The 14,870-nt window shown below is 44.1% G+C and overlaps 1 pseudogene; it reads left to right on the top strand.

Moving 5' to 3' along the window:
* The first annotated feature begins 11,866 nt into the window (after positions 1 to 11,866).
* LOC114695886 overlaps positions 11,867 to 14,870 on the top strand; it is a 30,702-nt pseudogene continuing 27,698 nt past the window's right edge.

Raw genomic sequence — 14,870 nt, 5'->3', positions numbered from 1 at the left:
TAGATAATAATAGTGACCTGAGTTCTGTGACATATCTCAGTTAATTAAGAAGAATGAGTTGTTGGAACAAGTGGCAAAAGGTAATCCTTTTCTACAGTTTTACCCTGAAGCCTTTCAAAAGTGCTATCTCTCTTTCAGACACACACGTAGGCTTGCTACTACTGAAGACTATGATAGGCTCAGTGTTGTTTTTCCTGCCTCTCTACCCTGCACCCTCAGATCTGTCCACATCCTGACCTCCAGCGCTGTGACTATTGCTTTACAGAGTAGAGGGATGGGTAATGCCTTATGTGAAAAATGTGATGAGTGAAGGATCTAGAGAGAAAACCTATTCTGGGTTATTATTGTCCCATAGGTGTTCTAAGTGAGGAAATTTAGAGTTACTGATGGATGGGAACGTGTGGCTGAGAAATAGGAGGTGAATATCAAGGGGTACCAGCGGTTACTGGAAGCTGGAAGACTCTGGAAGCACAGAAGACGCCGCCTCCCCTGGGGTTACAGAGGGAAGACAGCCCTGCCTATACCGTGATGAGGTAGGAAGCCACCCAGTTTGTGTTAATTGGTTATGGCAGCCTTAGGAAACCAATTCCACAGCCAAGCAATGCTGTGTTGTTGGGAGAAAAGCTCTTTCTGTGAGACATACCAACACATCATTTGAATTATAATTTTGGAAAAGTTGACTCTCTTCTGTAGGCCTCAGTTTTAAAACTTGGAAATTAGAGCTAATGATCAATTATTTTAAATGTTTCTAAAATTCAGTAATTCTTTACATAATCTTGACAAGGTGCTGAGGAATTTGACCTCTTTATATCATTCTTGTGGTCAATATATAAATACAATCCAGTTGGGCCTAATAACATTATCGGTTTCTTGAGGTATGTTTAATTTCTTCTTTGTTTTCTTACTCTTTCTTTTGAAATAGTTTTATATTATATTTCTTGAAATAGCTATATATGCTACTATATTATATGCTCATATATGAAATTACAATATATTTTTATAGGAGAACTTGCTTATTTACTTGGAATAACTAGTCTAGGCCCATTTTTAATATGAAAATTTGGATAAGACCTTCTACTTTGCAGATATATTAATCATAAAATAGGCTATATGAAAATCAAATTAACAGGTTTTCTAATCTCTATTTTTGTTGCCTAGATAGCTGTCTATCTTTTCTATAGGGCTTTGCTTAATTTAAAACGTAATGGTTGGCTGATTCAATCACAGAAGGTTTTAAATGTTCATTCAAAACACATTTAACTTCATTGCCTAATACAGAGACCTTTCTTCTTGCAAATAATTGACACCAAACAGCCTTGGGTTTCTTTCCCATTTATGTGCCCAAGGATTTTTTTCTGTCCTTCATTTTTGAAATCATTTTTCAATGAAAATGTTTCTTTTTTCCACAGGACCACAGATTCTCCTCACTATTTTTTTCCATCTTTTTTTTCTTACAGTCCACTCAGATGCCAAGGTCGGCCCAGCCAAGGCTTAGGGAATATTTGCTTCTTCTGTGGGTTATGTCAAACAGGCCACTTTTTAAAGATATTTGAGGTAGATACATTATCTCCCTTTATAGATAAATCAGTGGACGCACTGAGAGGTTAAGTAATTTTCACAGAAGCCGAATGAACATTAAATGTTGCACTCAGAGTCTAAGACCAGCAGTTTCTCCAGAGCCCTGACCCACAGGGTCTGGCACTATCATAGAAACTACAGAGACCTCAAGGACATTGGCTGATGCACTTATAGGATTCTCTAATAAGATGTGAAAATTTTCATGGGGCTTTTCTTCATAAGAGTTTGTTTGTGGATTGGCAGCTGTTTGGATCATTGAGTAGGTGTGTTGCATATATACATGTGAGAACATGTAGAGGGCATGATGATCCCATGAGCTCTGCTTCATTGTCTGACCTGGGAATCTGCGGAAACCAAGCACCAGCATTGATAAGAAAAACCACACATCGATGATATGCTTGATCTGGGCTCTCCAGTTCTCCCTTGCATTTGGCTGGAGCCACCTTGCCTGAACAGGACACAAGGGAAGAGCCACATCAGAACCTTTTGCTTTAATCTTCTCAGTGTGTGTGTGTGTGTGTGTGTGTGTGTGTGTGTGTGTGTGTGTGTGTATGTACTTTGTGCTCCTGCTTTCGTGCATGTGTATATACACAGACATGTTGAGGTCACATGTCAACATCCAGTGTCTTCTTCTATTGTTCTCCACTTTCTTTTTCTCACACAGGGTTGTGGTGATATATTGTGTACCCTAATAAAATTTGTCTGAAGACCAGAGAACAGAACAAGCCACTAGATTAAACACAGAGGCCAGGCAGTGGTGGCACATGCCTTCAATTCTAGCACTTGGGAGGCAGAGATCTGTCTTGATCTCTGTGAGTTCAAAGCCACCCTGGACTACCTGAGATTGACTGAGTGTAAGAGAGAAACAGAGCGAGCAGTGGTGGCACACACCTTTAATCCCAGCACTTGAGATCTCATGCCTTTGCTTGGGAAGTCACACGCCTTTAATCTCAGCACTAAGAAGGATGACAGGTATGTTTTGCTGTGCCTTGCTTCTTAAATGTGAGTGCTAGGAATCCAAACTCAAGTCCTCGTGGTTAAAAGTCAGGCATTTACTGACTGAGTCATATATCCCCAGCCGCATCTTTCCAGTTCTGAAGGGAAGCATCGGAAGTACCTTTGTCATGAGGAGTATTGCCACCAAACCTCAAGGAGAGAGACAGCAGCCCAGTGGCCAGACAAGACGTACACAGATCACCTTTTCTGTGCATGGTAGCCCAGGTTGGCCTCAGACTCATGATCCTCCTGCCTCTGCCTCCTTCAGCAAATCCTACCAGCTTGTGCCACCACAACCAACTCTGCTCATGGTAGAAAGCCTAAGAGTGGGGATTTTTAAGCCTTTGACAAGCTTGTTTCACTCTAGACCCCTGAGCCACTGCAGTGGGTTGTCTGAGTGAGCCTGGAGATGCACAGTCTGTTTTCTCACCAACATCGACTCACAGATGTCCTCACCTCTGTACAGCTGGTCAGGAAGGGATAGAGACCATAAGCTGCCTCTGTGTTCCAAGAGATGAGAAACTATGCAGAGGTTAGGGAATCGATGGGTGCAAACTGAACTCTTGATCTTTCTGGTTCTTTTGCTTTACTGAGTCTGAAGGAAAATGTCAAGACTTCTGAGGATCACATGACACCCTTTGTACTTTTCCCCTGCTTCTGGATCTGCCACTGGAATAGAAGCAATCCAGAAAACAAAAACAAAAACAAAAACAAAATTAAACATCTGGGTACCTCCATGTTTGCACAGAATTTAATAGCAGAGGTACTTTCTCTGGGTTGGTCAGAATTTATTTTCATTGTTAATTCAGCCTTGATTTCCAGTGAGTCCCCAAATCTCCATTTACCAGTCAGTCATTTAACATTTACTGAATATCCTCAATGAACTCTTGAATGAGAATAATAATGCTTTCCCTTATTTCATGTTGCTTGCAGTCTGCAGTAAATTGTCTCAGGCTGCTGGGGACTTTGGTGTGCTTAAATACCCCTAGGTCCCAACAGGTGTCTTTATGCTCACGCTCATCTGCTTAATGAGTCATTGGTAAGTACAGAAGGATTAATACATGCTACAATCAGTCTTGTGACAGACACTGTGTCCACATATGGTGATTATTTTAAATATTGATTTCATGCTTCTTCATTCAACTTCACGAAATTTAGAAAATCCTCCTGCTGGGAAGGGTGATGAGGGGGCTCTAACGGGCCGAGCACGGCAAACACCGGCCTGAGCATGGAAAGCACTGCAGACAGGTTTTGCCCTTTGACCCCGTTTCCTCTCCCTCGATAAAAACCGTTATATTCCTAATGCCAGCCCCCAAGGTCTATTCCCTTATTTGGCCACCAACTCCTTCCTGAGACAAAACACCAAGGTTCAACCATCAAAGTTCATTATTAGGCTAATATAACCAATCAGGATTTACCAACTCACCCTAGCACAGACTCTGCCTTTTTGTCCTTAAAAACCCACTGCTGCAGAAACACCGTCTCTTGCTGTCTTGATTCTCTTGCTGGCTTGTATTTGCTGCTGCTGCTGCTGCTGCTGCTGCTGCTGCTGCTGCTGCTAAGTTTGCAGCCTCTCCCCACCCTACTTGCCCTTCTGGCAAGTTGTGATGAGAATTTGGTGTCTGGGTACATCCTGTACCCATTCTGGGTGCCCGACCCCCCTTTCAGTACACACTAGATATCCGTGGAACAGTTTTTAAGAAGACAAATTAATAAATTCTTCTTTGACATTCACTGTCTGCCAAGTCCTATGTGTTGTATGAACCTTCTCTTTTGGAAAATGGGAATTAACCATCTACTCACCCCAGGTCAGGGCAGCAACCACAGACCACAGAAATGACTCCACTCAAGTCTGACTTAGGCCACTCCCAGCTGCATGAATGAGGGGTTATTGGCAGTAACGTGATCAATTTACCAGTGGCTACAAGACCGAGGAAATGGTTTTCTCTCTCCTAGCAACCTATCAATTGTCTAGATATCCTCAAAGGCGGGGTGGGCCAGTGTGAGACCCTGACTCGTTCCATGACAGACACATTAGTGGGCCCAGCCTCAGTCTTATGCAGGTGCCGTGGAGGATAATCACAGGCACTGAGAGTTCAAGAGGCAATTGCCATGTCATGCCTAAAGGTCAGTGTTCCGTAACATTATGCTAATTCGGCCAGGCAAAAGTGATTATGCTGCTCCTTCAGAGTTCAACTCTATCAGAAAAACTCACAAATTGGATCTGTATGAGTTAATTCTAATGTATTCATGATAGTGCTACTAATAATTATGCTATATGCTAAGTCAGAACCACCGTGTAACGATAAGGAGTAAAGTTACGTAGTGGAGACAAAGGAGAACCATTGGGCCCTCTGTGCTGTTCCTCCTTGCCGTCCGATCCTGACTGACGTGAGGATGGCTTGCCAGTTCACTCCTTTTACGCCCTCTTGACTGTCCTCTACAAACCGTGTTCTGGGAAAAGCTGTCTTTTCAGATAAGTCCTGATTTTGAGTCAGTTTTTAAAATGAACAGCATTCTCTGCTAGTGACTCCAAGAACAGCCTGAGGTCCATTTATGTGGATCAGAGAGCCTTCCTTGTCCAAGTTATGCGGATGATACGGTGTTTCGAAAGCGACCCACGGGGAGGTAGGAGCTCATTAGTAGTTATTGGAGATCCTGTGGACTTTTCTTCAGCCATTTCTCGAAGATGAAAGAAGGATTTGGGACATAACTATTGAATGACATTGTGCTTAGGTTATGTCTATGTATGGCCTACAGCTTGCTCTTTGTAAATGTAACCCTAAGAGAGAAGGCAGAAATCAAACCCTCTTGATGATCCTTCGTAGAAATTCATGCAGAAAAAGCTTAGAGACAGGACAACTACTCTCAAATTAATGAAGTAGAAAGTCTTTCATAGAGCAAAGGCAGTGGAAGTTTCTGAGGATCTGCTACAACACCGGAGCTTGGATGAGAAGTGGGACCACCTATGTATGTACAGGCATAAACTTCTCTTGAGCACACCATGAGTATTTCAGTATTTAGTAGTTTCAGTATTTAGTAGGGGTAAGTTAATGGGAACATGTGGTTGATGTATTTCAGAATATTTACTTACTGCAAAACTCATTTACAGTCAACATTTCCAGGAAAGATAACACTGTGTACCTGGGCTCAGGTGGGATTTTCTTGTAGCTTTTAAAAGTTGCTTTGAAATTACATATTTGAGGTGAAATATACTTGCACTGTCTTTTTCAGAACCTGCTTCTGTCACCACAAGAAGCTTTTGTAAGCAGTTGTGAGGGAGAAATACAGCTCTAACCCAGAACCCTACCCTTGCATTCTGAGAGAAAATACCCTGAGCCCTCCTAGTTGCAAATTACTTGTACTGCTCTGTGCATCAGAGCCTTCTCAGTTCCACAGCTGTGGCAGATTACACCTTTGCCCTCCAGAGATGCTCAACTACAGGGCTACACTGCCTGCGAACAAACAGACTTGCCGCCGTGATGCAATTACCCTGCACGTTGAGATTTATGTATATGGCCTAACTCACAGAAATACAAACAATTTTTAAGTATTTTGAATAGTTATTATTTTGTCTGTAATTTGAAACTGTGGCATCTCAACATTAATCAAATGACAACACCCAGTGTCATTTTCATATTGGCTTTTGTTTCTCTGTGGCTTAAGGGCATAGACTCCAGAGACCTGAATTCTAAAGAAAGGTGTCTCCAGCTCATTGTGTGCCTGGAGATAAGCTCCGATTCCACACACATGACTCATGCACCTGTTACTGATCTACCTCAAGGTCCTTTGTCCTCTAGATAGTGGCATAATAACTGGGACTAACCTAGAGATCACAGTCTTGACTGACTCACCTGGTTGGCTACCTGCCGCTTTAGGGAAGAGCGTGATATTCCCAGCACCTCTATTCCTGCAAAGAATGATAGAATCCTTATCTTTTGGAATGCCATTGTCTTTTCTGTTGATCTTTAAAAACATCTGGCAAAGCCTAGTGAACATAAAACACTCTTCCAATTGTTAATCCATCTCTCAAGGGAAGAGCCCCTCTATAAACCCTGTGTTAGGCTATTTGGGACCTTAAAAGAGAATTAAAACAGTCTCTCTTTAAACTCTATTTTCAAATGCAATTTGGGCCTTATGTAAACCCATACAGTTTTTAATTGCCCTCAAGGTACAATGTGAACAATGTCTTACTTTCTCATCTCTACCTCTTCCCTCTTTTGAAAGCTATATAGACACTGTAGAAAGCTCCATTCATTTTTAAGGCTGCGAGCTAAAATCCTTCACATCTATGTTTCATGACTGTTGGGCCAAGCTAGGTCTGAAGATATTATCTCCATCATTTCAAGTTCTGAATATTATATGTAGGTTACAGAGAAAGCCATGAGGGCAAATAATATTTCTTCATCATGAGAATTTAGAACTCATACTTCACGGCATTTCCTAGTGTGGGGAATTAAATCGAAAGTTATTAACTTACTATAAATAAGGAAAGGATAAGAGCTAACATTTACATGGCATTTCCCAAACATTAATTAATTCAACAGCAAAATAAATATATCTTGTGACAGAAAGCTGCCTACATTTTATAACTAAATCATTTCTCGCTTGAGAACTACATGAGTTGACTGATGCGTAGGTAAGCAAGGAAGAGCGAGACTGTGCCACAGCATGCTCTTTGCCTTCTAGTTTATTAGGAGGTAATGTGATGGGCTTCCCTGTTCACAGGAAATACACCTAATAGTTTAGAGTGCTGGAGTGATCGTCACACAGTGGTAGGTATGGTCTAGCCAGCTTGTGCCTACTATCTAAAATTTAGGTTCTAAATAAACTACGAACACTGAGCTAAGAAAGCTATAAATCATGTGAAGGGTAAGAAGGATAACAGCGTAAATGAATCTGAGAGACTGTGGCCCTGTCACCAAAGCACAAATGGTAAATGCATCCCTTTTCACCAAATGGCTGCTGGATCAAAATTCCGCCACAAAGTTCGTGGCTTCGGATAACATCCTGCAGTTGTGGACATGGGTCTTGGGAGGGTAGCACAAAGGTACAGGCAGGGCTGCCTTTCTTTTCTCTTTTCTCTCTCTTTCTCTGTTAACTCTTATTGATTCTTTGTGGATTTCACATCATGCATTCCAATCCCACTCATATCCCTGTCCCCTCACATCCTCCCTCTGCCCTTGCAACCTCCCCGCCCAAAACAAAACAAAGTTTAAAAGAAAAACCAAAGACCAAACATAACAAACAAACAAAACCACAAAAACAAACAACTACAACAGCAACAACAATAACAAAAAGAAGAATCTCATTGTGGAAGCTGTAGTGTGGCCCGCTGAGTCCCACAGTTCACCCTTTAGTTCATTCATCTTCACTGCAAGTGTTCTTAGCCACGAGTCACTGGAGTCACTGGTCCAGCTCAGGCTTCTGGCATCTGCTACACCACTGATAATGTGCTCTCCATGGGGGCTCCTCTTGGATAGCCTGTTGTTGTCCAGTCTTGGGAGACCCTGCTGTTTGGGATCTCTAGGTTCGTCTACTTCACATGCTCCAACAGTTCACAGATTTGTCGGATGTTGGGGTGGACCAACTCACAGCCCTGGTAGCTGGGTTGGTCATCCTGCCAGCTTTCCTCGCCATCACTCCCCAGGGGAGCTCTCCAATACTGCCTTGGCTAGCTCACCCAATGCAGCCTGCAGCAAGGAGCCAAGCCAGGACTCCTGCTCTCAGGTCCTCAGATGCGGCTTACTCACACTTCTACCAACAGGGCCAGCTCTACTGTTTGCCCAGGCAAGGTGCAGGGCTTTCTCTCCTGATTGCTGTAGGGGGCAGATGAGGGCGGGGTGGTGGTGGGGAATAGGGTCAACTCTCCTGCTCTTATGCCCTTGGGGCTGGCTCACCCGTGTCCCTGACAACAGGGTCAGCTCTAGTGTGCTCCCCAGGTGAGGTACCTGCCTGTGGTGAGGGGTGGGGCCATCCTTCTTGAGTAAGAAGGGATGGGCGTAGGGAGAGCTCTCCCCTATGGGATGGGTCCAGCTCTCCTGCTGCTGTATCCAGTGAGGGGCAGGGCTAGCTATCCCAGGGCCAGTGAAGGGTGGGGCCGGCTCAGCACAGTATGATTCCAATGATACCCTATGTAACATAAGCCATGGACATCCTCACAGACCCCAGCTGCAGCAGGACCTCAGACCTAGACACAGCCCTCTGTAGTAGCTCAGGACATCAATATGGCCCTGGTAGCACCGTCCACTCAGATCAGTGTAGCCCTAGCATGACCCACAGACACCAACAGGGTCTCAGGTGACTGACCAGACTCTGGGCATCTACAGAGCCCTTGGTGGTAACAGGAGCCATGAATATCACCCTAGACTCCTGATGCTGCAAAGCCATGGACCCAGGCATGACCCTAAGCTGTGGCCTGGGGCCCCATGTCTCCGTGGCCCCAGGTGGCAGCACAGGCCACTCAGATCAGCATGGTCCCTGGCAGGGGTTGCCTTTCTTTCTGGAAGCTATGAGGGGGGAAATTTTTCATGGCCTCCCTGGCTTCCAGTGCTGCCCAACCCTCTCATGTTCCCGGCTCCAAAGCAGCAGTGGCATCAAGGCTCTCATAACCTTGGCTCGTCGGAAACTATCTCTTACATTTGAAGAGCCCTTGTGATCCCATCAAGCTCATCTGGGTAATCCAAGGTACTTTCACTATGTCAAGGGCAGCTGATTAGCAACCCGGCTCTGTACAACATCTTAACACCATTTCTGATGTAACCCAATGTCTAGTTTCTAGGATGAGAATGCAGCCATCTTGGAGGAACTTTTATTCTGCCTACTACAGGTGACAGAATAAAGCGCCAGTACAGGCTCTTACTTGACAGGTGGAGGCATCCAATTTGTCACCAAGCTTTGTTAATATATTACATATCTCCTGAGCATCCTTTTCTGGCATCCTTTGCCATGTCTTAGCTCAGGTTCCATATCATCGTTCATTGTGACAGCTGCATTACATCCCACAGTTGCTCAGGTTTGAAGTCTTGGCAGTTTGTCCCTCTCTGTTCCCCACTGAAATGCCAGGGGAGATTCCTAAAACACAGGTCTGCCTGTGTCTTTCTTCTTAGAGTCACTCAATGGCTGCCTGTCCTTTGCAACAGGGTGAGGAGAATCAGACCAGTTTTGTTTGTTTGTTTGTTTGTTTTGCTGTTGAATCATACAAATCTTCAATTCCTTCCCCAAGTTGATAAGATTCCACTGCTCAAGGGACAACATTCCTGCCTCTCTTTCAGTATTCGAAAGTCATTGTGTTTGTATCTCACACCCACAGCCCACAGCTCTGGGATTTGGAGGAACTGTTATTCTTCCATAATGTTTTAACACTGTACTGTGGAACTCAGTGAAAAATAGAAGGCAATTCCAGCAGTCCACTGACATTTATCTATCTATCTATCTATCTATCTATCTATCTATCTATCTATCTATCATTTACCTGTGAGTACATGTGTGTTCTTGTACATGTGAAAGCCAGAGGTCAGCCACAGGTATTGTTCATCAGGAGCCATCCAGCTTGTTTTGAGAGACCAGGTCTCTCATGGCACCTTAACCTTGCCAAACCAGATAGTCTACCCAGGCACTGAGCCCCAGGAATCCTCCTTCCTCCCCCTCCAGTGCTGGGTGTGCGGGTCCCCTCCACCCAGGAATCCTCCCCCTCCAGTGCTGGGTGTGCAGATCCCCTCCACCCCAGGAATCCTCCCCCTCCAGTGCTGTGTGTGCGGGTCCCCTCCACCCCAGGAATCCTCCCCCTCCACCCCCCCCCCCCCCCCCCCCCCCCTCCCCCAATCCTCCTCCTCCAACTCCAGTGCTGCGTGTGCAGATCCCCTCCACCCTGCTCAGCTTTCATGGTGGGTGCTGGAGATTGAACTCAAGTCCTCAGCCTTGTGTCGCAAACATTTTACCAACTGAGCTATCTCTCAGCCCCACTGGCCTTTCTAACTAATTTTAAATAAATGTCACATGATAATTAAATAAAACCAGAGAGAATTACCCAAGCCAGGAACCTGCGCATGTCAATCTGAACTATCTTTCCCTCATCCATATGTAGAGCGTGTGCTTCAAAAGATAACCACTGGAGTCTTAGATGCTGGTTGGATTTATCTAGTTCTGTTACAGGTAAAATTCTAACTTCTTCCCAATTATAGTTATCCCCTTTCCATAGCTAAGGCTCAGGGAGGGGCACTGGCAAATAGGATATGTATGTGGCCAACATCTCAATTTTAAACCATCTCTTCCTGCTTCGAGTTGGGGGGCTGTGGTTTCTAAATGTTTTAACTGTAGTGAGGAAGAGAGAGATGCATAGGCTATCTTTTTTGGCTAGTGTAACCAATGTTTGATTTCCTGTTTTCATTACTTGACTGAAACCAAATGGTTCCCTTTCCTGAAAAATGAAGCTATAGGTGTCTGTAGAATTCTCAATGCTTGCTTGGGCTTCCCCCTGCATTTTCCTCAATACAGGTGATAGTCACTAACTCTGAGAATGTGTGAACAGTTTGAACTGTTCCTGTGCTCTCTCTCTCTCTCATATATATATATATATATACATATATATATATATATATATATATATATATATATATATATACCTGAGTAAGTTTTTAAAAAAATATTTTTAGTGACTCTTTGGGAATTTCATATCATACACCCCATCATACTCATTTCCCAGTCCTTCCATATTCATTCCCCACCCTTGTGACTTCCTGCCCTCCCCAAATTAAAATTAAATTAAAAAGAAGAAAACAAAACACAATACAAACAAATCCAATTTGTGTTACCTATATACTCACTGGAGCATGGGCAAACTCCCAGTGGCCTGCCCTTAAATAGGACTGAGTCCTTCCCCTCCTGCACCCCAGCCAGAAGCCATCAATTGTGGAGAGCTAACTTCAGCATCCTCATCACACCTTTAAAGAGGCCTCTTTGATGGCTTCCTGTTTAGACTGTTACCTTTTGGGGCTGGAGTGGGGTGGGTGTAGGGGCTGTCACGGAAGCTTTCCATGTCCCTCTTTCTCAACTGTGTACCTGCAGTCATTGATATCACTGCAAAAGTAGCTTCCTTGCTCTTCCCAGTCAGTGGGAGCACAGACCACGAACAGAGCCCTGGGCTACAGTAGGACCACAGACCCAGGCAAGGCCCTTGGAGACAGCCCTGACCCTGGACATCAACTTGGCCTCAGATGGCAGTGTAGGCCACTCACATTAATGGCTAATGGGGCAGCCCAGACTCTGGACATCCAGATGGCCTTTCGTGGCAATGCAGGCCACGGACATCAACACAGACTCTGACTACAGCAGGACCCTGGACCCAGAAATCGCCGTTGGGGTCAGCATGGATCAGGAAATCACCATGAGCTCAGATGGCAGCTCAGGCTACTCCCATCAGCCTGGTCCTCTGCTGCGGGCCGCAGGAATATCATAAGAACTCAGCTGGTTATGGCAAAGTCACTACCTGGAGGAATCAGGGAATTCCTCCAGAGGAAGCCAAATCCCAAGGAGTTTTTGGTGTTATTTGGCTTGTTATATATCAGCTGTATTCTGTTATGAAAATCATGTGTGCCTTCATAGTTTTCCCAATTGATTTTTCCCTAAGAAGGGCTAACAATGTGGACTGATCACTCTCTAGACATACACATTCCAGGCATTTGGAGAACAGCCTCAGGAAAGGCTTTCTCTGGAATCAGATATCTCCCCTAGCCACTTTCAAGGACTAAAGGAGACATCACCCAGGTGGTCACCCAATTTCCGAGGATTAACAGTGATAACAACCCACAGGCGAGTCTCCTGACTTAAGGTAAATTCCACAAGGGGACACCACCTAGGTCAGGCAGACATTAAGTAATAGCTTTACACAATTTAGCTCAGACCCCTCCTTTCTTACAGCCTTACTAACTTTATAGACCTCTAACTACTTTACCTAACCACTTCTAGGAATATTTAGATAACCTTCTGTGCTAACAGCTATGCTCAGCCAGAACTCCCAGTTCAAGCCTCCCTGTAATTATCATTATTGGTAGCATCCGGCCAGGTCCATCACCGGATGGAGGAAAGTACCTTATCAGAGATACCTCTGTACTCTCTAAGAACAGACTTAAGCATCCAGGCTACCTGTCTGAGAAGGCCTGGTGGATGTGCTAATTAAACTTAACTTCCTCCTTTCCCAAATCTTACCTCCAGTTCCAGATCTCCCTTTAACTATCACCAGGGGCATCTAGCTGTACACAGCTTGCCTAGAGACTGAGCACACTTTCCCCCACCCTGCAGAAAAACGGCAGACAGCTTGGACAGATAGGAGCCACAGGAAAAAAGAAGACAGTTTTATTTTCTCCCATTGACCTAGCAACTTATAGATTTTTAACATCCTTTACCAAACACATTTAAGATTATAGTTGTGCACGTAAGATCCCTCTTCTTAAATATTACCCATATTTAGCCTTTAGTTAATTCATTAGTCACTTCCCCTTTGGGTCACAAATGGTAATTAACAACTAGTGCCCCTCTTTGTAATTCTTATCAACCCTCCATTTGATCCTGATAGCGGACAATCACTGTCTGAGGAAGTTCAGGCTGAGTGTCCTGGGTGGAGGGGAGGATTGTGATTTGGGGGAGATATATAACTGTAAAGCAGAGGACAGAAGAAAAGGAGAAGAGAATGGAAGAAGGAGAAGAGAATGGAAGAACTAGATGGGTAAGAACTTGAGAGGAACAAACTGAGATGGGAGAGAAGTAGATTGAAGGGCTACAGCAGAGTACTAGAGGAACGAGATGGAAGATGAGGAAGAGCCAGATGAGAGAGAAGGAGACGGGAGAGGAGATGATATGGGAAGGAACAAGATGGATGATGACCTAGAAGGGGCAGAACTAGACAAAGGAATTAAGATAGAACATAGAGGGGACAGCAGATAAATATAGAGAGAAATCAGGCAAGAAAGGAGCTAGACATGAGAACAGAACTGAAGCTGTGTATAAAGGATGTTATGCCAGAGGAATTAAAGCAAGTGGACTATAGAACTCGGTGTGCTGAGATTCAATTTACAGAAAATAGTCCTCGCCGTCAGTAGTTCTCTCTCCTGAGCCCCTGGGATGTATAATATTGAGGCTGGTTCCTCTAATATTATACAAGAGTCCTCACTGCTGCCTCCAGTTCTGCCATCTCTCTCCACAGTGCATGAACAGCTTACTCTGCTTCTCTCTCTCTCCCATCTATCCATCACTCACCTGCTCATTGTAGTGGTGATGTGAGGTGGGGCAGCCTGCTTGAGTAGGCTTTTTAAGTGTTAGTTTGCATAGTAGGACAACCTTTGGAGCTAGAATAATTTTAAGAAATTGAAATTGAAATTAAAAAAAAAACAACAGGACTCTCTGCTTGGAATTCATTGTGACGTGACGTTGTGCTTAACATAATTGTATATTCAACACTGTCATTAGTAGCCAAGCCACAACATATGAGTAGATTTTGCAACCAAGAAAAGTCTATGCCTTTATTTATTTATTATTATTATTATTATTATTATTATTATTTATACAAAGGTAAAGTGAAAATGTGGTAATTAACCTTGTGATAAGGTTACTTAAGTTGCTCAGGGGTCTGTATATATATTTACCCAGTGCTCAAGCTGCCCCAGAATGCCTCAACCTAAGCTAAATTGTACATTTGTGATGAAATGATTCGCCTACAGACTGTTCTAATGCTAAGTAATAGAGCAGAACACGGTTAAATGGTCTTAGCAGATAGAAAGTGGAACCCAGCTGTGCTCCACAGAGCAGTGTGCCTGATGACAACCAAGGACTGGGTGGTGAAGGACCCCTGGCAGCAGGCTGGAGTCTAGGGAGCTGGATTGGACTCTCTGGACTAGGTTGGGAGGGGAAACGGCAGTAAAAACCTCTTTTTCTGAAACATTTTACCGAGAAACAGATTCCAGATATGAACTTTGAGTAAAATCCCTTCCATTGACTGAATAAACAAATACTAACATCTGATGGGGGAAAAGCTCTTGCCCCTGCAGGAGGCCAAGGTCAAATCCAGCTGAAGGAAGACATCACACTTGGCAGGATCTGTCAGTGGGCTACAGAGCTTCACACTTGAGCTTGGGAAATACCTGGTGCTACCCTCTTCTTTGGATCTTGCTTTTCTTGATGATTAACAACTTTGGGATCTGTTAGGATGGGACCTTGTAACTGTCTTGAGAGCTCTAACTTTCTGTCTTCTTCCACAGAGAAAAGGCCTTAACCTGTGCAGTGATCTGAGTGAGACCGTGGTG

This window comes from Peromyscus leucopus, chromosome 6 (assembly GCF_004664715.2).
Source record: "Peromyscus leucopus breed LL Stock chromosome 6, UCI_PerLeu_2.1, whole genome shotgun sequence".
Classification (NCBI taxonomy): Eukaryota; Metazoa; Chordata; class Mammalia; order Rodentia; family Cricetidae; genus Peromyscus; species Peromyscus leucopus.
Note: the sequence above shows the minus strand (reverse complement) of the source record. Positions and strands in the feature narration are given on the sequence as shown.